This window comes from Lissotriton helveticus, chromosome 2_1, assembly GCF_964261635.1.
Source record: "Lissotriton helveticus chromosome 2_1, aLisHel1.1, whole genome shotgun sequence".
Taxonomy (NCBI): domain Eukaryota; kingdom Metazoa; phylum Chordata; class Amphibia; order Caudata; family Salamandridae; genus Lissotriton; species Lissotriton helveticus.
The window spans coordinates 6,476,705-6,501,452 of NC_136059.1; the positions used below are offsets into that span (position 1 = coordinate 6,476,705).

The 24,748-nt window shown below is 47.7% G+C and overlaps 1 long non-coding RNA gene across 1 annotated transcript in view; it reads right to left on the reverse strand.

Moving 5' to 3' along the window:
* LOC144819173 (uncharacterized) overlaps positions 1-24,748 on the reverse strand; it is a 152,636-nt gene that overhangs the window by 68,044 nt on the left and 59,844 nt on the right. Inside the window, exons 2-3 of the long non-coding RNA XR_013607222.1 lie at positions 13,358-13,434; positions 5,795-5,827 (exon numbers count right to left, since the gene is read on the reverse strand). This is a non-coding gene — a long non-coding RNA (uncharacterized LOC144819173). The remainder of the gene's footprint in view (positions 1-5,794; positions 5,828-13,357; positions 13,435-24,748) is intronic.

Sequence of the window (24,748 nt, forward strand, 5' to 3'; positions counted from 1 at the left end):
GGATACCGTTGTACCTTATTTTTATATTCGCTTCAACATTACTCTTTCTCCCACAGATTGCCTATACCCTGTGCATATGTTCTGTTTATCATGACCTAAGTGATGACAAATGCAAAAGCAACAGGTGATGGACAGAATACAGAACAATGTCATACATTCTCCCAGTACAGAGATCTGGGCCTAAATCCATAGTTTGTTTGCTCACCATGCCATTCCAGTTTGAAACCAGTCATTTGCAAATCAGTCTTGACCCTGTGCCCCATTAGAACAGTCCAGCCAGGACTGGAAGCAAGCATCCTAGGACCGGTTACGGGTTTTCAGCCCTAATCAGCCAGGATAGCTTGATTCCAGTGGCATGGAGAGCACAGGACTCACGTCTAAGCATACCCGCCCCACTCGGGGTGACAAATGCAAAAACAACAGTTGATGGACAGAATGCAGAACAATGTCATACATTCACCCCAGTACAGAGATCTGGGCCTAAATCCATCGTTTTTTTGCTCACCATGCCATTCCAGTTTGAACCCAGCCATATGCATTTTCTGTTCACCCTATGTGGGAAGGGTATGCCCAGACGTGGGCCCCGTGCTCACTACGCCACTGGAGTCAAGCTATCCTGGTTGATGACGGCTGATAGCCAGAAATCGGTCCTAGGATGCTTGATTCCGGTCCAGGGAAGACATGGCTTGGCAGTTCAGGCCGGACTGTTCCCATGAGGCACAGGGTCAAGACTGATTTGCATATGGCCATGTCTGAACTGGGGTGGCGTGGTGAGCAAAATAACTATGGATTAAACCCAGATCTGTGACTGGGCGTAAATATTTTACCAATGTGGAACATTCTGTCCATCATCTTGTGTGTTTTGCTAAGTGATGGCAAGCAGTATATTTTTTCTAGCATAAAAAGCAGCCCATAGAAAATATGTAATTCCATAGCATCTCTAATGTTGGCAGCGATTGTAAAAACAGGTATGCAGGACGACATTGGGCAAAAGACAAATTTTTAATAAAAGGAAGGACATACCTCTTCCTATATACAGTAAAACATTTACAAAAGAGTACCACGTGCATTGTACTCTGGGCATCCTGTCATCACAAGGGCAATTTGGGAGGTTTAAAGATCAATTGTTCATAGTGGGGAAGGTAATTAGTCTGCGGAACATATCTAGTCTTAAATACAGTACAGCAACCCTATGAAGGGCATTTACAACAGTTTTGAGATATGGCTGTATATTAAAAGTAATTAAAATTAATAGTTTTTTTAAAACACTAAGGGGCTCATTAGGATGGCGGGCGGACTTTGTCCGCCCGCCACCCTAACAGAGAACAGGACCGCCCGCCATAAGGGCGAGGGTCCCTTAGGGGGAATTAGGATGTGCCCGCCACTGTGGCGGGCACGTCCTCCATGTCTTGCATTGTGGCGGGCGGTGCACTCTGCACCGCCCCCCACAATGCAAAACAATCGTGCACGCATTTGCATGTGCAAAGCGGCAGGCACCGCGCGGTGCCTGCCGCTTTGCATATGCAAATATGGGGGGGTCCTCCCCCTACACCGCAGCAAACACCGCCTGCCTTTCCGTGGCGGCATTGCCGCCGCGGAAAGGCACCTTTAAGTGGCCATTGTAATATGGCTGGCGGTGTCCATTGGACACTGCCACCATATTATTCCATTACCGCCGCGGTCACCTTGCGACCGCGGCGGTAAAGCGGCGGACGGTCTTTCCGTCTGCCGTGCTCCCCCCGCCATCCTAATACGGCGGGGGGATCCGGGCATAGGTGTCAGGCGGATTGCCTCCACCAGGCCGGCGGTGGCTACCGCCAGCTGGCGAAGGCAATCCGCCCGACATTATAATGGGCCGCTAAGTTTAAGGAGTTCAGTAAACAATTTAAGGGTTTCCCGATGCGCCATTGCTTCTCCTTTTAGCATTTTTCTGCTGATCATACCTAGTGATTCTGGTTTTTCAAAATATTCAGGGTGAGCCATGTCACAAAAGAGACGCTGGATATACGCCAACCATACAATAAAATGCTGATTTAAGACAGTCACAATCATTGCTTGATCAAGATCTGTGTGGTCTGAGGTCCAGATTTTATGCCACAACATAATTGGTTCTAGCTTAAACATGTCTGCGACAAAAGGGGAGCCAAGTTCAGTAAGGGATACATATACTGAAGTACTCTTGAGGATTGTTAAAAGTTATCTAAAAAAATATTTTTCTTTTAATTGCACCGCTTCGCATTTCTTGTATCCCCCATTTGCCTGCACCATATAGTGCTATGGTAATGCACTTTGCTTTATAAATCTTCAAAATCCTCTCGGGGGTTTTAGCCCAATCATGATGCAAAGATTCTGAGAGCCCAACAAGCCTTACTAAATGATTTCTTTCTATTGGCGATGCCCTGTTCCATGAGCTGTCTTTGTCAAGTAGGACCCTAGATAGGAAAAGGAGTCAGTGAACCCAATCTTTGGTCCAGTTCTTGCTATATCCCTAGATTTTGTGTTACTCTTCCGATACTTCATGATGTAGGTTTTGGTTGGTTCACTTGGAGGCCCAGTTCCTTCATATAATCGACAAAGCTAGTGAGTAGCAACTGTAAGGCCAATGGGGCGCGGGCCATGAGGACTGCATCGCCGGCATGAAGGAGGGCTGGGACAGGGTGCGTACCTATTTGTGGAAGATCTTTTGTAACTGTCACTAACTCCTCCCCCACACTGTCAATGTATAGTGAAAACAGGAAAGGGGCTAGGACGCATCCCTGTCTCACCCCTCTCTCCAAGCCGAAAGTTTCTGTGTATTCTCCTCTGGCACCGTACCTAACCTTAGCTCTGCACTCCATATATAGGTCTCTCAAGAAGCTGATAATCGACATCTCCACCCCCATGTCTTCCAGTTTTGACCAGAGCTTGTCATGTATTACACAGTCTTAAGCCGATGAGAGATCTACAAATGCTAGATAGAGCGTCCCCTTTCTGATCTTTACATGTTTCCCAATTAAGATACCTAGGTTAAGACTCTGCTCTATCGTCCCATTCCCAGTACGGAAGCCGTATTGGAGGTCTGACAGTTTCTGGTGTAATCCTGTCCAGTTTTGTAATCTCTCTAGGATTTTGCGTTCCGCAATCTTGGCTAGAGAGTCGATCAGAGAGATTGGCCTGTAGCAAGCGGGATTCAGACGGTCTCCCTTTTTGTAAATAGGGACAGTGATTGATTCTCCCCCCACGATGGCAAAATACCTGCAGTGTGTGTGGCCCTCAATACTATGGTCAATAGCAGTCCCCACCGAGCGATGTTACCTTTATACAAATCTCCTGGGATGGCGTCAGGTCCTGGCGCGTTGCGGTTTTTACTTGCTTCTATTGCTTTGGTAGCTTCTTCCAAGGAAAACGGGGCAATAAACGCGGTAAGACAGGGGTTTACCTCCTTATATCTAGGGAATCCCCTGACCTGAGTATTCATCATTGGGGGTGCAGTGTAAATGCTAGAAAAATGCTGAATCCACTCATCTTCTAGTCTTGCTAGCTCAATTCTAGGGGGCTCGTCTGCACTCCAAGGGGATTAATTAACTACCTCAAGAAGGCTCTTTCATCATGAGTATCTCTTGCCTGCTGTGATGTTTCCCAGGCAGTCTCTTTGAGATACAATGTCCTTCTCTGCTCTGCCTGTTTGTATTCTACCCTATGTTGGTGAACCTCTCTAGGGCTTCTCTGTGTTTTTTGTAATGGCTTCTTCAGATGTTTTTGACCTTTGTACATGAGACATCAAACCAGCCCTTCCCCCTTCTTTGTTCTGCTGTTGTTGATGGAGAGACTCAACTTTACCCTCTGGATGTAGTATGGAAAGCTGTGATCCTTTCATGAGGGGACTGGTATCAGGCAAGCATAGATCGAAGACTTCTTTATTATCACTTATCAGTTGTTTAAGGAATTCTTCCGGGGTAACCTGAGTCCAGCGTAAACTATAACCATGACGCTGCACTACTTCAATTCTTTCTGTCTGCTCAAAGATCTTGTCGTGCCCTGGTTTAAACGGTTCAGAAGATAACTGTAAGCTCAGGGGAAAATGGTTGTGTAATAATCCAGGAAAAGCTTGATTTTCTAAAAGGTTTATTGATCAGCACAGCATCAAATCCTAGCACAGCAGTATCCAGGTTACAACTGACAAACCGTGCAGAATGCTGCATGAGCAAAGCTCTGTTCAGAATATGGAATGTATAAAGAAACATAACATGTCACATGCAGTTAAAGAGACAGGATTAAAAGGTTACATAATAATACAACTATTACAGAATATAACAGGTTGCTTAATGAAATCGAGTGGGTACAGAAGTGAAAGCTAAGGGGCCCGATTTACACAAGTAATCTGAGACAAAATCCTAACTTTACGACTTTTGGTATTCATAAAAGGAATTTAGTGGTAGTAAAGTTAAGATTCCTAACTTTACTACTATTAAATAACTTTTGTGAATACCAAAAGTCCTACAGTTAGGATTTTGTCTCCGATTACTTTTGTGAATCGGGCCCACGGCCAGCAAATGGATTTGACAATAAAACATGATCTATAATGCTATCATTTGTTCTCCCGTTAGAAGTATTCTTTTGAATAGCACAGGGCGTTGAAATCTCATTTGCAAATGTCAAATCAAATTTAAACACCACTTCGTTGAAAAACAGTATGTCGCTGGCAAAAATTGGGGGTAACCATGAAAGCAGATCCGACTGTCCTACAGACCTGGACACAGTACTGTAGGCGAGGCCACAGGGCCTGGACACAGTACTGTAGGCGAGGCCTCCAAAACTGGAAACAGTGCCCTCGGTGCAGGTACTAGACCTGGACACAGCCGTCTTGGCCAGGCCACAAGACTTGAACGTGGCCTCAATAATGATTTGTAACCTTTAGGTTGTGAACCACCCACACCAGTCACCCCCCACACCGGTCATCCCCACACCAGTCACCCCCCACACCAGTCACCCCCACACCAGTCAACCCCCACACCAGTCACCCCCCACACCAGTCACCCCCCACACCAGTCACCCACACCAGTCACCCCCCACACCAGTCGCCCCCCACACCAGTCACCCCCACACCAGTCACCCCCACACCAGTCACCCCCACACCAGTCACCCCCCACACCAGTCACCCCCACACCAGTCACCCCCACACCAGTCACCCCCACACCAGTCACCCCCACACCAGTCACCCCCCACACCAGTCACCCCCACACCAGTCACCCCCCACACCAGTCACCCCCCACACCAGTCACCCCCACACCAGTCACCCCCCACACCAGTCACCCCCACACCAGTCACCCCCCACACCAGTCACCCCCACACCAGTCACCCCCACACCAGTCACCCCCCACACCAGTCACCCCCCACACCAGTCACCCCCACACCAGTTAACCCCCCACACCAGTCACCCCCCACACCAGTCACCCCCCACACCAGTCACCCCCCACACCAGTCTCCCCCACACCAGTCCCCCCCACACCAGTCACCCCCCACACCAGTCACCCCCACACCAGTCACCCCCACACCAGTCACCCCCCACACTAGTCACCCCCCACACCAGTCTCCCCCACACCAGTCCCCCCCACACCAGTCGCCCCCCACATTTCCTGGGGTGTCTGCTCAGCCTTTCAGGAGGTTCTGATGAAACAAATGTACATTGAAAACCAGCAGCTTGGATATCTGCATCTGTTATTTTTATAAAAAGCATGAAGACGAGCGCCTAGAGGCGGCTGCGTGGAAAGCGCTATACACATGGAAACACCGTCATCTGCAATGAAACAATTACCTGTGTAGCCTTCTGGGTCCAGGTGTTGAAGCTCTAAAGAGAGAATAATGAAAGCATTATTTATATGAGAGACAGAGAGAGAGAGACAGAGAGAGAGAGCGAGAGAGAGAGAGAGAGAGGGAGAGGGAGAGAGGGAGAGAGAGAGAGAAGGAGAGAGAGGGAGAGAGAGAGAGAGAGAGAGAGAGAGACAGAGACAGACAGACAGACAGAGAGAGACCGGTGACCTCAAGAGGGGCCCCTGCTGCTCTTCCAGGCCCTGCCCGGTGACCTCAAGAGGGGCCCCTGCTGCTCTTCCAGGCCCTGCCCGGGGACCTCAAGAGGGGCCCCTGCTGCTCTTCCAGGCCCTGACCGGTGACCTCAAGAGTGGCCCCTGCTGCTGACCCAGGCACTGACCAGTGACCTCAAGAGGGGCCCCTGCTGCCTCGTTGAATTCACCACCATCAGCAGGGGCTTCAGATTTCTCTCCACCCACGTCCAGGGCGTTTCTTAGCAAAGGCCGGGTCTGCCTTGGCATCTGCCGTGTGCCAGGGTCAAGCTCTACCCTAAGGGAGGGAGCTTGGTGAAAGGTCCAGAGGTGAACAACCCCCCCCCCCACCCCTCACCAGGAACCCAGCAGCAGTCGAGAGAGTGGAAGAAGGATACAGGAGGCAGTCCATAGGGACAGGACTGTGCAGGGCAGTGACCCGGGGAGGGACTGTGAAGGGGAGTGACCCGGGGAGGGACTGTGAAGGGGAGTGACCCGGGAGGGACTGTGAAGGGGAGTGACCCAGGGAGGGACTGGGAAGGAGAGTCACCCGGGGAGAGACTGTGAAGGGGAGTGACCCGGGGAGAGACTGTGAAGGGGAGTGACCCGGGGAGGGACTGTGAAGGGGAGTGACCCGGGGAGGGACTGGGAAGGGGAGTGACCCAGGGAGGGACTGGGAAGGGGAGTGAACCGGGGAGTGACTGGGAAGGGGAGTGACCCGGGGAGGGACTGTGAAGGGCAGTGAACCGGGGAGGGACTGGGAAGGGGAGTGACCCGGGGAGGGACTGTGAAGGGGAGTGACCCGGGGAGGGACTGGGAAGGGGAGTGACCCAGGGAGGGACTGGGAAGGGCAGTGAACCGGGGAGGGACTGTGAAGGGCAGTGAACCGGGGAGGGACTGGGAAGGGGAGTGACCAGGGGAGGGACTGGGAAGGGGAGTGACCAGGGTAGGGACTGGGAAGGGGAGTGACCCGGGGAGGGACTGGGAAGGGGAGTGACCCGGGGGGGGACTGTGAAGGGGAGTGACCCGGGGAGGGACTGGGAAGGGGAGTGACCCGGGGAGGGACTGTGAAGGGGAGTGACCCGGGGAGGGACTGTGAAGGGGAGTGACCCTTGAAGGGACTGGGAAGGGGAGTGACCCGGGGAGGGACTGTGAAGGGCAGGGACCCGGGGAGGGACTGGGAAGGGGAGTGACCTGGGGAGGGACTGTGAAGGAAATGACCCGGGGGGGGACTGGGAAGGGGAGTGACCCAGGGAGGGACTCCTGGAAGGAAGATATCAGGAGTGAAGGGTGGTGATGACAGCTGAGGGGGGGGTGTGGACGTAAGCATCTTGACAATGCGCAAGCAAGGGGCCTTCTGCATAAAAAACATGCCAAGGGAATAAAAACCAAAGTGTGTCGTCACTGCCACCTCTCTTCTTTTTTTCACATCCACAAAAAGCTGTGGACTGATACCAAGGCTAATGGGAACCCCTAATGCCAGCACCTACAGCTCACTGAGCCACAGTTACCAGTGGCTGACAGCTGCCGTGCAGAGACCTATGTGTGTGTTTAGAGGGAGGAGTGAGAGCGAGTGGGGAAGAGAGAAACATTAGTGGGGGAGGCAAGAGAGGAAGGAAGAGAAACGTAAGAGGATGAGTCAAGAGAGAGGTGGGGAGAGGAAGGTACAATGAGATGCAGAGAGGGCGATTGAAAGAGAGAGAAAGAAAAACAGAGTGAAAGAAAGAAGAAAGAGATAGAAGAATGAACGGGGCTAGTGAACAAGGAAACACTCAAAGAACCGCGGGCCGGACACATCACCAAACACCTATAGGTCCTATGTGGTAAGCAGTTGTATTAGCATAATGTGGGGTCCTCTGGGCCATAATAGGCACTGACCGGTGACCTCAAGAGGGGCCCCTGCTGCTCATCCAGGGGCCACACCACAGTTTGAAGAAGGGAAACATATCTTTGAAATCCTGCTGGTACTCGTGCAGTGATGGCGCGATCGGTATTACAGAAGGAGCCGAGCAAGCAGCTGCAGCTACACAGGGGGGGCAGATTTCTCACTGAGTTGCATCGCCCTTGTGCCACGCAAGGAGGTGCAAGCGCAACGCAACCACGAAGTCAGATTAATCGAGGCACTCAAGGCCACGTTGCAGGGCCCAGCACGCCATGATAAATCCAGAGTAACGCAACACAGTGCAAGTCGCTGCATCACCGGCCCCTGGCGGCGGTCCATGGGTGGAGGGGAGTGTTCCCATGCATCCACCCTTGGATTTTGGCACAGTCCCAGATTTGCCATTCACCATAGACCTGAGAATGCGTCAAAAGGCTACACATCCCCAAAACTGATTTGCATATGGCTGGGTCTGAACCGAGGAGGTGAAGTGAGCTAAAGAACGATGATGGATTCAACACAGATCAGTTGACGGGGGTGAGTGTCTGAAAAGTTTCAGTGCTCCGTCCATCATCTCCTTGTTTGCTTTGTTTGCCCTAAGTTGGCAGGGTATGCCCAGACGTGGGTCCCTTGCTCACTTTGCCACTGAATTCAAGCTAGTCTGGTTGGTGAAGGGTGTTACCCAGAAACCAGTCCCAGGATGCTTGTTTCCGGTTCAGGGAAGACCTGGCTTGGGTGTTTGGGCTGGACTGTTCCCATGATGCACAGGGTCGAGACTGATTTGCATAAGGCTGGGTCTGAACCGAGGTGGCGTAGTGAGCTAAAGAACGGTGATGGATTCAACCCAGATCTGTGATTGGGGCGAGTGTCTGAAAAGTTTCAGGGCTCCGCCCATCATCTCCTTGTGTTTGCTTTGACTGCTTATGTAATAGTCATAGAAGAGCACCCCAGGGACACTTAGCAGGGACTGCCTAGTGACACTCAGCGGGGACCGCCCAGGGACATGCAGTGGGGGCTGCCCCAGGGACACTCAATGGAGATCACCCCAGTGACACTCAGCAGGGACTGCCTAGTGACACTCAGTGGGAACCGCTCCAGTGACACTCATGGTAGACTGAACCAGTGACAATCAGCGGGGACCGTGCCAGTGACACTCAGTACATACCGCTGCAGTGACACTCATGGCAGACGCCCCAGTGACACTGAGTGGGGACTACCCAGGGACATTCAGAGGGGGCTATCCCAGTGCATACCGCTGCAGTGACACTCATGGCAGATGGCCCCAGTGACACTGAGTGGGGACTACCCATTGACATTCAGAGGGGGCTATCCCAGTGCATACCGCTGCAGTGACACTCATGGCAGACGCCCCAGTGACACTGAGTGGGGACTACCCAGGGACATTCAGAGGGGGCCATCCCAGTGCACACCGCTGCAGTGACACTCATGGCAGACGCCCCAGTGACACTGAGTGGGGACTACCCAGGGACATTCAGAGGGGGCTATCCCAGTGCATACCGCTGCAGTGACACTCATGGCAGACGGCCCCAGTGACACTGAGTGGGGACTACCCAGGGACATGCAGTGGGGGCTGCCCCAGGGACACTCAATGGAGATCACCCCAGTGACACTCAGCAGGGACTGCTCAAGTGACGCTATCAAAGTGACAATCAGGGGAGACTCATGGCAGACCACCCCAGTTACAGTCAGTGGGGACCACCCAGTGACACTCAGCAGGGAGTGAACCAGTGACACTCTGTGCAGACACTCAGTGGCTACCACTGCAGTGGCACTAATGGGAACCACCATGTGACACTCACTGGAGAACTCTCCACAGACACTCATGGGAGACTGCCACACTGACACTCACCGCCTCAGTTACACTCACTGAAGACAGTCCCAGTTACACTCACTGGAAACCTGCCTAATGACATTCACTATAGCCCGCATCACTGACACTCCCTGGAGTCCTCTCCACTGACACTCACCGCAGGCAACCCTTGTGACACAGACTAGTGTTAGCCCACTCTCTTTTCCTGACCGTAGGACTCTGCGCACTTTCCCACTGCACTGCAGAGAGAAAGTGTGCATGCCCTTCCTACACGCGCCAAGAGAGGGTGCTTACTTGATTGGTTTAGGTGTCGTTCCTGTGAGTACACGGTAAAAAGGTACAGGCTACTGGGGGGATGCTGCACCGACTGTGCCACCCTCCGGGATAGCCTATCAAATATGTCTCATGCTTAGGTTTGCCTGGCTCACTCCATTGCCAATCGTGAGGGGGGTCATTCACTTCCACCACACTAGGGTAGTTAAGGGGCAGGGTAGGTGCATCTGTGAGTGCACTGCCCGGGTAGGGACGAACCCCCATGTGAGTTTCCAAACCTAGGGTGTCGGCTCTCCCCATGGAGGACATTTCCCAGGTGTGGCACATTCCCTTATTGTGACCCTAGGGGCTGGAGCACTTTCCCACTGTAAGGGCAGTGTTGAAGTGTGTGTGCCCTTTCTACATATGTTAGGGAGTGGTGCTCATACATGCTTTCTAAACATAGATCAAGTCTGCCAGTGCAGGCCGCTGTATGTGCGCACTCGCACCTAGGGTGGCGGTAACCCGGTGCCTGGCCTGCCATTGCAGGGTGATGTGTGCACTTGCACCTATGATGTTTTAAAACCTGTGTCCAGCCTGATGGGGGCCCATTTGCACCGACGGTGTCTGAATATGTGACCGGTCTGCCATTGCAGGCTCAGGTGCGCACTGGCACCAATGGTGTTCTAAACACATGTCCGGCTTGCCATTGCAGGCTGGTGTGCACATTGGCCCAAAGTCTGTTTCTACATACGTGACCATCCAGATATGGCAAACTGGTGTGCGTGTTGCTTCACTAGTTGTTCTGAACACGTCCAGCCTAGCCTTGCCGGATGGTGTGCGCTTTGCACTGATGGTGTCTCTACATACGTGGCCAGCCTGCCATTGCAGACTGGTGTGCAAGTTGCACCATTGGTGTTTCTGAGCAGGTGTCAAGCTTGCCATTGTGGGCTGGGGTGTACACTTGCACCAATGGTGTCTTGAAATACATGTATAGCCTGCCATTGCAGGCTTGTGTGCGCTTTGTACCAATGGTGTCCCTAAATACGTGCCCAACCTTACATTGCAGATAGGTATGAGCGTTGCACTGAGGTCTGTCTAAACATGGGTCCAGCTCGCCATGGCTGGCTGGGGGTCATGCTGGCACCAATGGTGCCTCTATATACGTGTCCAGCCTGCCATTGCAGGCTGGTACTTCAGGGTGCAATAGTGGATTGCATTGTAGCAGCCTCATTATGTTTCATATCATTGGATTCGCAGTGACAATCCCTTTCCAGTGGAAAAGGTGTCTTTGTCATGGTTCGCTGAGAAATGCCACCATTTAAATATGGGAATTTATCCGCTCTAAATCTCTTTTGTGTGCCTTTCTGCTTGGCGTGGGTGTAAAGCTACAAATAGTGCCTGGAGACGGAATTGCCTTGAAATGAGCCCTGAAGTCTTGCCCGCTTTAAAGGTGTGTGTCCTCCACATTGTGGGGACATTGGCACACATAAGAATCTTGTTGATGGTGGGCGGATTCATCGGTTGCAGGATTTAGAGTGGCCTGCTTCATCGATTGTGCTGCACATCTCTGGTGTGACATGCTGACTGCATGCTTATTGCTTGCAGAGTCTGATTCACAGCTTGCAACCCTCAGACATGGGGGCACAACTGTAGTAATGCCTCATTCTACCTTGTGGTGCATTGAGGAACTTGTGCCTTTCTGTGTGACCGCAACTGTCTGGTGCGCCCAATATCAACATGCATCGGACGTTGTGGAGCCCCGAAGTCTTGCCCGCATCAAAGGTGTGTGGCCTCCACGGTTGCAGAATCCAGACTGGCCCGCTTCGTTGATCGTGCTGCACCTCTCTCGTGCGACACACCAACTGCATGCTTATTGCTTGCAGTGTCTGATTCTCCGGTTGCAACCCTTGGAGGTGGGGGCACAACCATAGTAGTGCCTCATTCTACCTTGTGATGCATTGCTAAACTTGTGCCTTTGTGTGTGACCGGAACTGTCTGGGGCAACCAATATCAATGTGCACGGACGTTGTGCCCCATTTCTAGGAAGGTACGAAATGTGCAACTCATAGTTGTGTGTGACTGGTATACACTGGTGTGACTTGTATCATTACGCACAAGATGTTGTGCCCGGATTGTCTGGTGCAACCAATATCACCATGCACTGGACGTTGTGCCTCATTTTCAGGGAGGTACAGATTTTGCAACTCTTCGTTGTGTTGGCCGGCATGGACTGGTCCAACCCATATCATCGTGCACCAAAACATCTTGAGTGGCTGCCAAACTCCCTTTGATGACTGCCTCCTAATTAATCCTGCTACCTATCCCCACCTGCTTTTCTTGGACCCTGACTAAAAGAGGCTTTAGCCAATTCATTTGTGTGTGAGGGTGTTTTTTACCGATCTTTCTGATATCTGTTGCGCTACGTATCAGTGCGGGGTAAGTGTATGTAAGTGGGAGTCACAGTAGGTGAACCGACTGTGATTTATGACACTTCCTGGTGGTTTGTCTTATAGGTTGATTTCATGTTGGAAAAGCATTTGGTTTGACATTGGTTTTACCCATGCAGCCTCGACCTGCGATACTGCTAAAAATTGGTATAATTTTGCGTATGTGCATATTTCTGATATTGTTGTCACCCAAGGTGCACCCTCTACCTGATATTGACTTACAATAATTGCTAGGGTGGGACTGGGGTGGACATCATATTGCACCGCTGCTGGGAGGTGCAGAATAGGATCTTTTCCAAGTGTGCATTTACTGATGTTATTCTAACACGACTGGGCCTAGTAGTGCTAGAAATAATTCCAAATTTGATTTATGCACAGAAAAACTTGATGTTCCTGTTGTGCTGATTATTGTGTGTGTGTGAATACAAAGGATATTTAGATAAATCCTGTGTGAAGTCTCTTTTGTGATGCACAGGTATTTACTGTCAGTGAGTGCTGTGCCAATGCTTTACCCATAACCTCTGTGGTAAGCCTGACTGCTCAATTCCAAGCTGCCCATGGGTGAGCGCAGGTTATACAGTGTGTGTACTCACACGCCCCTGACAGGAGAGGTACGTTCTGCCTGGCTGGGGGATTGCCTCAGTCAACCAGAAAAGTGCCCCTTGAAACAATGCTTCGCTGACACTCACAGGAAACAGCCCCAATGACACTCACTGCCTCAGTTATACTCAGTGGAGACCGCCCTAGTTACACTCATTGGAGACCGCCCCACTGACGCTCACTGCAAATTGGCCCAGTAACAGTCACCTGTGAGTAATGCATGAGAGGCAGAATGGACTGCAGGCAACAATGACACATGTCAGAGACCCGCCCAACAACAGCCCGAAGACTCTGCAGTGACACTCACCTTCGGCAGACACCATTCCTCCACAGATGCACAGAAGAAAAAGCATTGCTGTCTCTTGTGAACCCATAGTGACAAGCCTGGAGACATAAACAAACAACATCGTCAATTTTATCACTGGAGTATACAGGGCATTAAAGGAAATAAAAAAATTAATAAATATATATATATATATATATATATATATAGCGGGCAGAAACCAATCTTACCCGGTGGCGCGCCACTTTGAAGCAATGCATAACAGTGACCCTAACGGTCTTCAGTATTATTTAGTGGATACGATCTTGCCATCGAAACGGGGAGGTGATGGGGAAGGCAAGCTATGCCTTTTAGAAACGAGGTATATTTTGGAAATGAATAGTAAAAGTCCGGCTGGACTAAATGACCGGGAGGACTTATATACCTGTTTAAAAGAACTGTGAAACTCTGTCAACACTGCATTTACCTATATTAGTTCTGTATATTTTGTATTATAATGTGTGACGTTTCCCTTTTTGTGAGTTGGGTATTGAAAGTCGCACCTGGTTATGTTCTGGTTAGGGTTGCTGAGTATACCCTGGTTAATGTGTTAGATTGATCTTGACACAGCCATTGAATAACCACATGGATCATTTAAATACTCTGGAATCCACAACTTCCATCCCTTCTGTGAAAAGTCCTTTTAAAACAATGTAACAAGATTTTTTTGTTTGAAATTAGTTATACAGCACGAGCACTTTATATTATTTTGGCTTTGCACATATTTCACAGCTGCTTTAAAGGGTCCCCATACTTACTAAGATTAAAAAGCAATATTGGCATATCTGCAAAAACTGGTTAAATCGTTTTGGTGTAATGACACAGGAGGTATTATACAAGTCGACCAATTATTACATATTAGCTAAATAAGATTACATAAATGGATTATCAATTGCCACAAAATATTTATACATGATAAATTTTAATGTGAACATATGTATATAAAGGTTGTGCTTTTATATAGAAGTTAAGAGATATATATATATTTTTATATGTATTTTTTTTATATTTTTGATACTTTTGATAAACATATAATGAGTGTCTTTTTTGATAATACTTTGTATATAGATGATTGATTTTACAAATCATGTATAGATGTAACTAATTATGTACAGAGAGTGAAAATTAATTTCTACATATTGTCGATAAACATGTTGAGACACATGGGATTGAAGTTAATGGGCACTTGCCCTCAATTCTGTTTTTGATTTAACATGGTATATATGCACTGGTCACTTTAAATACAAGCATGATATGCCGCGCCTACATTTGGGAGTATTTAAAACCCTTTTTTGTTTCAATTCACGTCATGTGATCAAGCCTCGTTTGGGAGGTGAAACGCGTTATGGCGGATGGCTGGTGTAATTGAATGAATAAATAAATCACCGGAGAAAATTGCACGAAAATTTGGGCTTACTCTCGTTATTCCTTCTGGAGAAGAGATATGGTGAATGGCGTTTTCGTTTTTTATATATATAGTGGACGTATCTTGACCTTTGGTAGAAAATATGATGCGGCTATCAAGCAATTCAAGCAACTGGCGGGACAACAACGTAATGTGACAGTCTCTGAATCCGGATCAGAAAATTATTCGGACTTTGATGAAAGTCTTGATACAAGTGGGCGGAGCTTGCTTTCCTTTAAACCCATGGAGGAGTATGATTTTTTACAGTCGGCTCAGACTTTGAGGGGGAGACCACCAAACCTGGTTTACGGAAGAGGACGAGGAGGAAGCGCAAGAGGAAAGCAACAAGGCGTGGGGGGAAGCAACACAAGAGGAGGAACGTCGCGTGGGAAAATGCAGCGACACAACAAGCAACAATGATGGGTGAGCAAAACTTGACCATTATTAACATCTCTCCCCACACCCTAACTGAGGCTGAAAAATCGGTTTTGGAGTTGGGCTTGACTTTCTGCCCCACAGCCAACTTCGATTACAGCCAAACAAGGATTGACATGTTCCTCTTTGTCCGTAAATTGAAACTTATGAAAATGTTTGAAATGAAAAAGAAACGTGCATTAGAACAGAGAAGTAATGGTAACATTTGCAGCACACAATTGTCTAAAACATTACAAATACGAGATGTTGACAGCTTAGCGAGTGCATTTGAACTATGTGGGGAAGATGTAAATGGTTTGGATGATGAAGAAATTCTTAACAGGATGGGACTAACATTGAGTGGCAGGAATACTACTAAGCACAGGCCCAAATCCACCTTTAACCCCATCACACCCCATGACAACCTGGAAACCTTTCATGATGTGGTGAACAGGGACTTACTTATCTTATGGGAGAGAACCAAGAATAGACATGCCCACAACCTTAGCCCACAGCAGAGGGAAGCTCTAAAAACATTAAACAGTGATAAGAGCTATATAATCAAACCCTCAGACAAGGGAGGCAATGTTGTTTTGTGGGACATTAACCTATACAAACAGGAAGCCCGCAAACAACTGGAGCTGTCAGGTAATTACAGGAAGGCGAATAGGGAGGAATACACCCTGAGCATTTCAACATATCATGATAAGCTGAGGGCCTGGAGGGACAGAGACCTGCTGTCCGAATCAGAGTTTAGATTCCTTCATGTACTTCATCCCATTACACCCTGTTTTTACATGTTACCTAAGGTCCACAAGGACAGAAGTGAACCCCCAGGAAGGCCAATAGTATCTGCAAATGGGAGCCTTCTTGAAAACACTTCTATTTTTCTTGACACGTTTCTTTCTCCTTATGTGTTAAATCTCCCCTCCTACTGCAGAGATAGTACTGATTTCATCTCTAAGATTGAGGGTATCAGATGGGAGGACAGTTACTGCATGGTCACCATCGACGTGGTTTCTCTGTACACGTGTATTAAACACAGTGATGGTGTCAATGCTTGTAGACACTACATGAGGGACCGGTCGATTTTCTATTTGAACCAAACTGAAATGCTTTTAGATATGTTGAAATTTTGCTTAACTAACAATTTCTTTCTGTTCGACAACATCTGGTACAAACAACAAGTTGGGACTGCTATGGGGAGTTGTTTTGCTCCTAGCTTTGCCTGTATGCTAATGGGATGGTGGGAGGAACAGATCCTGTGGTCTGAACACAATGTTGACACAACCCGTCACATTGTGTTCTACACCAGATATATAGATGATATCTTTATGATCTGGGATGGGTCAAGAACAGACCTGAACAGATTTCTCCTAGACAACAACAAGAATGACGTGAATCTTAGATTTACGAGCAAGATAGATCCTGTGGAGATGGACTTCCTAGATGTCACAGTCAGGGTGAAAGAAGGGGAAATCGTTACAGACCTATACAGGAAACCCACCTCAGGAAATAGCATCTTGCATGCGAAGAGCCACCACCCTAACAGTTTAAAGGATAGCATCCCATATGGCGAGATCCTAAGGGCCAGGAGAAATTGTAGCAATGATGAAAACTTTGAAAAGGCACAAGGGAGCATGATCCAGAGGTTCAGAGCCAGGGGCTATTCAGAACAGACACTCATAAAAGCCAAAAATCAGGTGAAAACTAGAAACAGGGCGTCACTTTTAACCAAAAAGGTTAGCAAACCACCTGAGTCTTCTGGCTCTAGCAATGTCAGGATGATAACATCTTTCAATGTTGAGGCAGCTAGCATACGAGGTATCCTAAAGAAACATTGGCACATAGTACAAAGTGATCCAGTAATTGGGAAATTGACTAACAGTTCACCGCAGGTTACTTACAGGAAGGCACGTTCCCTGCAAAATATGCTGGTCAGAAGTAACTTTGAGAGCCCAGGGAAGAGTAAACACTGGCTCAAAGAGCAAAAAGGCTTTTATAAATGTGGAAAATGCAAAGCCTGTGCAACCAGTCGCAATGTGAAAACCTATGTACTGCCCACGGGTAGAACGGAGAGTATCACGAAATTTATGAACTGTAACACTGATCACTGTGTGTATGTAATTATGTGTCCTTGCTCGAAATTCTATGTAGGCAGTACCATCTTTCCTATAAAGAAGAGGATCCTTGAGCACATGCGTGCTATCAGAAATGTAGATCTATCCTATGCAACTGCTAGACACTGGCTTCGAGTTCATAACAGTGATGTTAACCAGTTTTCCTTTTTTGGCATTGACAGGATCCCAGCAAACCCCAGAGGGGGAAACCGCCTTAAACAGCTACGTATCCTGGAATCCCGATATATCATTCACCTCGACTCTATGAACCCCTTTGGTCTGAACGAAGACGAAGAACTGCATGTGCATATTGGCTAAGACCATATGTTGAGCCCATTTTCTACTATGCACAAGTTCTTGAATGATCCTGTTCCCCCTCCTGTTACCATGTCTTTTTCCCCCTTCTCTGGTACATGTGTTTGTCTTCCCCTCCCTCACTAAACCTGTTCAGAGAGGGCTCTCTCTGACACAGGTCGGTAAACAACATCTGTACCCCTAGAACTCATGGGCGCAAAGCCCCTTTACCAATCCCAATCTGTCTGAAATGTCTGGTTCTGTATTATGTTACGAACCCATTATATATATTGATCTGTCCCTTTTCCAAATGTGGGTACTGATGATAATACCAATGATTTTAATTTTTCTCACACTCACACCATTGTGCTTGTTCATGTCATACCTGGCTAGGTAGATTTTAGACAACACAGGGTTCACTTTCACTATCACCACAGGGCTGAAAGAGGTATTTCAGTCCTTCACCCTTTATTTTGGTTCGCTTGTTAAGTTGAGGTGGCATTCTTCTCTTATATAGTGTCGGATACTCCGGTTATATTATTGAGACATTGCCTGTTCTTACCTTAGCTAGGGAGTAGGTCGTGCTGCCTAATATGTTAAGAACTACCCAGGCAGTCAAATGAGGAATATTGACATTATGATTTGGCCACTTGGCCGTGACGTTTAATTCATAAAAATTCTCAAAATTCTTTTACATTGTGGAGAATGTGGCCACTTGGCCGTGATAACATGACAAGGTATTATGTAAAATCTTGAAGATCCTGTTTGCAAAAAAAATTTTTGAATAGGATTTCCACTCTACACTGTACAGTGCATAACTATAATTTATATTACAATGATTGAATCTAATTTAATTTAAATTTTATGAATTTGCATATGTATACGGCGAACATGTCAAAAACAGTACTTAACCCATGTTTTGTAAACTTTGGTAAAGTCTGTCTTCTACCCTCATGGTAGTTCTTATCATTTGTAGTTCTTGTAAATAGAGCAGTCCTACCTCTATTTCTTGGTAATTATGTGAAACACTTTATGCATAAAATGGTGAACACATTTGATTTTGGTTGGCTTTGGAAGAAGACCGTTTGGTCGAAACGCGTCGCCATTAAACATCTTTAAAAACACAGACCCTGGAGTGCGAGTCTTCTTGTGTGACTGCAGCGCGGATGTTAGCTGTCAGCCCTTTCGAAAATATATATATATATATATATATATATATATATATATATATATATATACTGAAAAAACCATAGGTTTTAGGGCTGTTATAGTTAGCTGGAAATTTCACTCGCACAAAACCATTGAATAGTTAGTTCTACTAACTATAACTCGCGCGCCTGCATCCACTGCTGATGATGTCACCTATTACATCACTCATGACATGGTCAGTGACATCACTGATGACATCTCAAATGACATCACTGATGACATCATCCAGTGAAAGTGAAAAGTGAAAAGAAAATTTATAAAGCGCGGTGGTTACCCTGAGGCGTCCCAGCTCTACAGACTGTGCAAGCTGGATACAGGGAAGTTTAGTCAGGGTAAGAGAAAAGTACAGTTTTAATAAAATATTTACAGCTTTAAAAACGTCTTACCAGCAAAATATACAGTAAAGCAGGAGGGAAAGATAGGAGAGCACCCGGCTTCCGCCTCAGGGGAGAATGAGCAAATGTCTCAGTTCCAGTGAATGTGGTTTGGTTTGATATTTAAATATGTATTATTATATAAATAGCAATCTGCATTGAAGAATGAGTGGATGCATTAGTGTCTGGATAAAGGATTTACTAGCTGTGTGATTGACTGTTTAAGTGACTAATTTAAAGTGTCTCACTAAATATATGAGTTAGTGCCTAAATTGTGTGAATCGCTCTCTAGTAGCAACCTCAAATTCTTGGGATGTCTCCCTGGGCACAAGTGTAAAATGCTGTTTACACAGCCAATTTCAAAAGAAAAAATTCTCTTTCTCTCTTCAAGTTTGTTGTTTAACTTCTTTTAACGTATTGTATTCTCACATATATCTTCATGGGTTATACGTGGCACTCCATATCCCACAATGCATTGCTTTTACATCTGGCCCTCATAGTATTGCTTCTTACCAATGCATTTTGGCATGAGCCTTCATCAGGGGAGTATCTAAAGAACGAATTAAACATAATATATTCTTGCTGAGCCATACCCCCAAAGTATTTTCACCACCTTGTGATAGGTGATTAAGTGCTGTAAAGAAAAGTTCTAAATGTTTATTCTGTGCGCTTTCTAGGATGAGGTTAAACATGATCTTCTAGTGATTAATCAAAAAGGCTTCTCTTTATCACTGTGCTCTTGGTGTGGTGTGCATTAAACTAAGTTCGGCGCTCTGTGACGTTAATATTCCTGGTGCTCCCGTCTTTTAAATGTTGCGTGTTAGCGCATATTTACTCGCGGTTAATTTACTAACGGACAGTTTACAAAAAGGAAACCATGCGTATGGCTACTCTAACATTCGATTATGTCTTACCGGTTTCCTGAGGGCAGGGCAGTTATCTCCTTCTCTGCTCGCGAGTACGGATGCCCGTGTCAATTAAAGCATAAACATATGTCGTTACATACTTTCTGTTATTCGTAGCGTGAGTGTTTGTTTCTATGGGTCAATAAAGATGTGAAAAAAGCCTTAATGTTAGAAGATAGAGATCACGGTTTCTACCACCATCTAGAAGACGGTTGATTAATTACAGACCATACTGCTATATTGCGATACTTTTAATGAAGTAATAGAGAAAAAATTTAACAAGTTGTGAAAACATTAAAACAATAAAAAGAAACATATATGTATACAGTCACAGGAAATTGCGTTCTGTGTGCTATGTCCATATTGATTCGTATGTATTATATTTGCCTGCTGATAGGCACCCATCCCCAGGCCTATTATGGCCCCAGGGACTTCATCCCCAGGAGCTGGCCTGCCTCTTTTTTTTTTATTATAGTTTTTATTATAAGGGGAGGGGGGCCGTGTGGCTCCCCTCCTGGGCCACTTGTAGCCCCGGGGACCCCATCACCCGGGGCTGGCCCTCTTCATTGTGGACCGTGGGGGTTCCCCACTCCCACCACGGTCCCAGCCGGCTCCCCACCTCCTGCGGGAGCCGGCATTGCTTTTCCACATGGGGAGCAGCTAACATGCTGCTCCCCATGTGGAAAAGCAATCTGCTTTGCTTCATTGAAGCAAGAGTAGGTTTCCCTGCTCTCGCTTCAATGAAGCAAAGCAGTTTGCAATGACAGGGTTGGAGCTGCGAGGCTCCTGCCCTGTCATTGCAAATGGCAGTGTCCCGGGGTGGGCACCCTGGGACAGTGCAGGAGCTGGCCCTGTGGGGTGGCGGTCCCCAGGGCCATCAAGGGCTCCAGGAGGGGGGCCGTGTGGCCCCCTCCCAACATTTGAAAAGCCCCGGGGATGGTGGTCCAACTTAGTGCCCCAGAGAGGTGGCGGTCCCTGTGGCATGTGGGGGGGCTCAACACAGGTTTCTTCATTTAAACAAAAAGCCCGAGGGGGGGCGGTCCCCGGGGCTGCGGGGGGCCAAGATCCCCTGCATATATTAGCAAAAAGCCCCAGGTGGTGACGGTCCCTTGGGGGGGCCTTTGAGCCCCCCACCCACTGATGTTAAAAGCCCCAGGGGTGGCGGTCCCTGGGGCTGGGATTGGCTATGAGCCCCACACAATTTTTAATAAATTCCCCATCGGGTGGCGGTCCTCGGGTTGGGGGTGCCGCTTAGGGCCCCCCACCTAAATTATTTCATTGCCCCCAGGATTTGGCCACCCCGGGGGCTACTAACCAATATAGCGCGTGTGCCTGCGCTTAGTTTATTTTCCCATCGGCAAGATCCACGCACCCTGCGCAGATTTTGCCAATTTTAAAAAAAGAAAAACAATTTGGGGCCGTGGAGGTCCTTGTGGGACACCCTGAGCTGGCCTAGGGGTCATGGTGTTTCTACCCTGCCCCATTTTCATGTTTTTCAAGTTTTTCTCTTTTTTTATTTAGGTTTCTTGTGCCTCAGTCCTACCGAGGCACAATATGGCTGATAACACTTGCTGGTTTAGAGTGTTGACAGCCAGCTGGCATACAGCTCGTGCTTGGCAGGGTGCGCGGATCCTGTGTGGCCATAGATACATATGGACTTTTAATTGTAATTTTCTCAGGAACTATTGAACGGATTTACAACATTTATGCAAAAGGCATGAGTCTGAACCAAGGACTACCTCTATGCCAAATTTGGTGTAATTAAGTTCAGCAGTTCGGGCTGTATATGCGATGAACAGTTCCTATGGAAAATTGCATGGTGAAAACATGTTTTGGGACCCCCTTTTTCTCGGCCCCCGCTTCAGGAATCTTTCACAAGACTTTCAGGATAGGAGCAGACCGGAGCAGGCCATTAGTTTTGAAAATTTCATGAAGATTCGTCAACTGGCGCCAAAGTTGTTCCAAATAGAATGTTGTGGATTTCCTATGAAAAATAGGTCCTAACTATAACTACAGTAAAATGATGTTCTCTAATCTGGCATTTTATCAATCAACAGTGAACGTAATTTTGCTGTAGACCCCGCTGCACGAAGTATGTTAGTGAGTGGGCTCCTCACCAAGGGCAACCTGGTTTCTTGGATTGTTTAGCGGCTGTGTCCTAGCCGCGAGGATGCACTGCCGCAATAGAGCGGACCTGCAGTGTCGGGAGAACCCGGGGCTGCATTTGGGACGGTAACTTTCAGCAGCGCGTATTGTACCATTACAGAAGATATGGCTTTTTATTCTGACAATTACCCACTGGGGAAGATAAAGTCATTATTTTTCATACACAGCGGCGCCCACAAGGTTTTAATTACAAAAGTTTGGACTGGTAGTACAACAATGCAACATCGCATACGTCATAGACGGTGGGTGATCCTGCCGATGTGGGCGTGACTGTTTGAAAGCAGGTGTTCCACACATCTAGTTGCTGCGTATTGTGTGTTAAGGCTTGTGAACAAGGATTTGTCTCCGAAACGCGTAAAGCCTGCTGATTGATAACATTCCAGTTTAGATAACGTAATTTTGCTGTAGACCCCGCTGCACAAAGTTTGTTGCCGAATGGGCTCCTCACCAAGGGTAACCTGGTTTCTTGGATTGTTTAGCGGCTGTGCCCTAGCCGCGAGGATGCACTGCCGCAATGGAGCAGACCAGCAGTGTCGGGAGAACCCGGTGCTGCATTTGGGACGGTACCTTTCAGCAGCGCGTGTTGTGCTATTACAGAAGATTTGGCTTTCCTATCAGACATTTACCCACTGGGGAAGATAAAGACAATATTTTTCATACAGAGCGGCACCCACAAGGGTTTAATTACAAAATTTTGGACTGCTAGTACCACAATGCAACAGCGTATACGTCATAGAAGGCGGGTGATTCTGCCGATGTGGGTGTGACTGTTGGTTATTAAAAGGCAGGTATTCCACACTTCTAGTTGCTGCGTATTGTTTGTTAAGGCTTGTGAACAAGGATTTGTCTCCGAAATGTGTAAAGCTTGCTGATTGATAAAATGCCAGATTAGAGAACGTAATTTTGCTGTAGACGCCGCTGCACGAAGTATGTTACCGAGTGGGCTCCTCACCAAGGGTAACCTGGTTTCTTGGATTGTTTAGCCTCTCTGCCCTTGCTGCTAGGATGCACTGCCGCAATGGAGCGGACCTGTAGAGCCAGGAGAACCGGGTGCTGCATTTGGAACGGTAACTTTCAGCAGCGCGTGTTGTACTATTACAGAAGATTTGGCTTTCCTATCTGACATTTACCCACTGGGGAAGATAAAGAAATATTTTTTCATACACAGCGGCGCCCACAAGGGTTTAATTACAAAAGTTTGGACTGCTAGTCCCACAATGCAACAGCGTATACGTCATAGAAGGTGGGTGATCCTGCCGATGTGGGCGTGACTGTTGGTTATTAAAAAGCAGGTGTCCCACACTTCTAGTTGTTGCGTATTGTTTGTTACGGCTTGTGAACAAGGATTTGTCTCTGAAACGCGTAAAGCCTGCTGATTGATAAAATGCCAGATTAGAGAACGTAATTTTACTGTGGACCCCGCTGCACGAAGTATGTTAACGATTGGGCTCCTCACCATGGGCAACCTGGTTTCTTGGACATATATATATGGTGAGCAAGGCGACAGGATCGCCGAAACGCATCGGATCGCGGCACCCTTGACACTGCAAATGATATAATAAAAGAAAAACTTTGCTGCACAGATTACCGGATTGGTGTCCATTTTTCTTCTTCGGAGTGCTGTTCACACGGTGCCTCAAGGGAGTGTTGGCGTATATATATATATATATATATATATATCCATCACAAAGGTTGCCTGGAATGAGAGAGCCCACGCAGGAGTGTACAGATCACCACATCTTTAATGGAAAAACGGCATTTGGAAACAGCGCAGAGGTGTCTTGCTGAAAGTCAGTCCTGTGCCCGACGCGTTTCATGCTTACGAGCATTTCATCAGGGGCTCGCAGGTTTGAACAGGAATCACAGGTGGCAGCTGTTTAAAGGCACCATGTATTTCATTGTCCCGCCCAGATGGGCGTGGCCACGACCGTGGCCTTCTGGATCTTGTTGTGCCAAATAATTTTAACTCCAGTGAGCCGCTGCAACCAGGCTCCAAATATCAATAAAATAAATGCCCAAGTGGGTAGCAAAGGCTTGCCTCTCGCCGCTTCTCGTGCTCCAAATGTTGAACCAAGGGTCTCTCCTGTCCACATGTTGCAGCGTTTAGGGCGTAGCAACTGGGCTGTTAAACAACAGCGGGGCTTCACTCGCAGCTCAGGCTGCGCTGCTACATATCCATCACAAAGGTTGCCTGGAATGAGAGAGCCCACGCAGGAGTGTACAGATCACCACATCTTTAATGGAAAAACGGCATTTGGAAACAGCGCAGAGGTGTCTTGCTGAAAGTCAGTCCTGTGCCCGACGCGTTTCATGCTTACGAGCATTTCATCAGGGGCTCGCAGGTTTGAACAGGAATCACAGGTGGCAGCTGTTTAAAGGCACCATGTATTTCATTGTCCCACCCAGATGGGCGTGGCCACGACCGTGGCCTTCTGGATCTTGTTGTGCCAAATAATTTTTACTCCAGTGAGCCGCTGCAACCAGGCTCC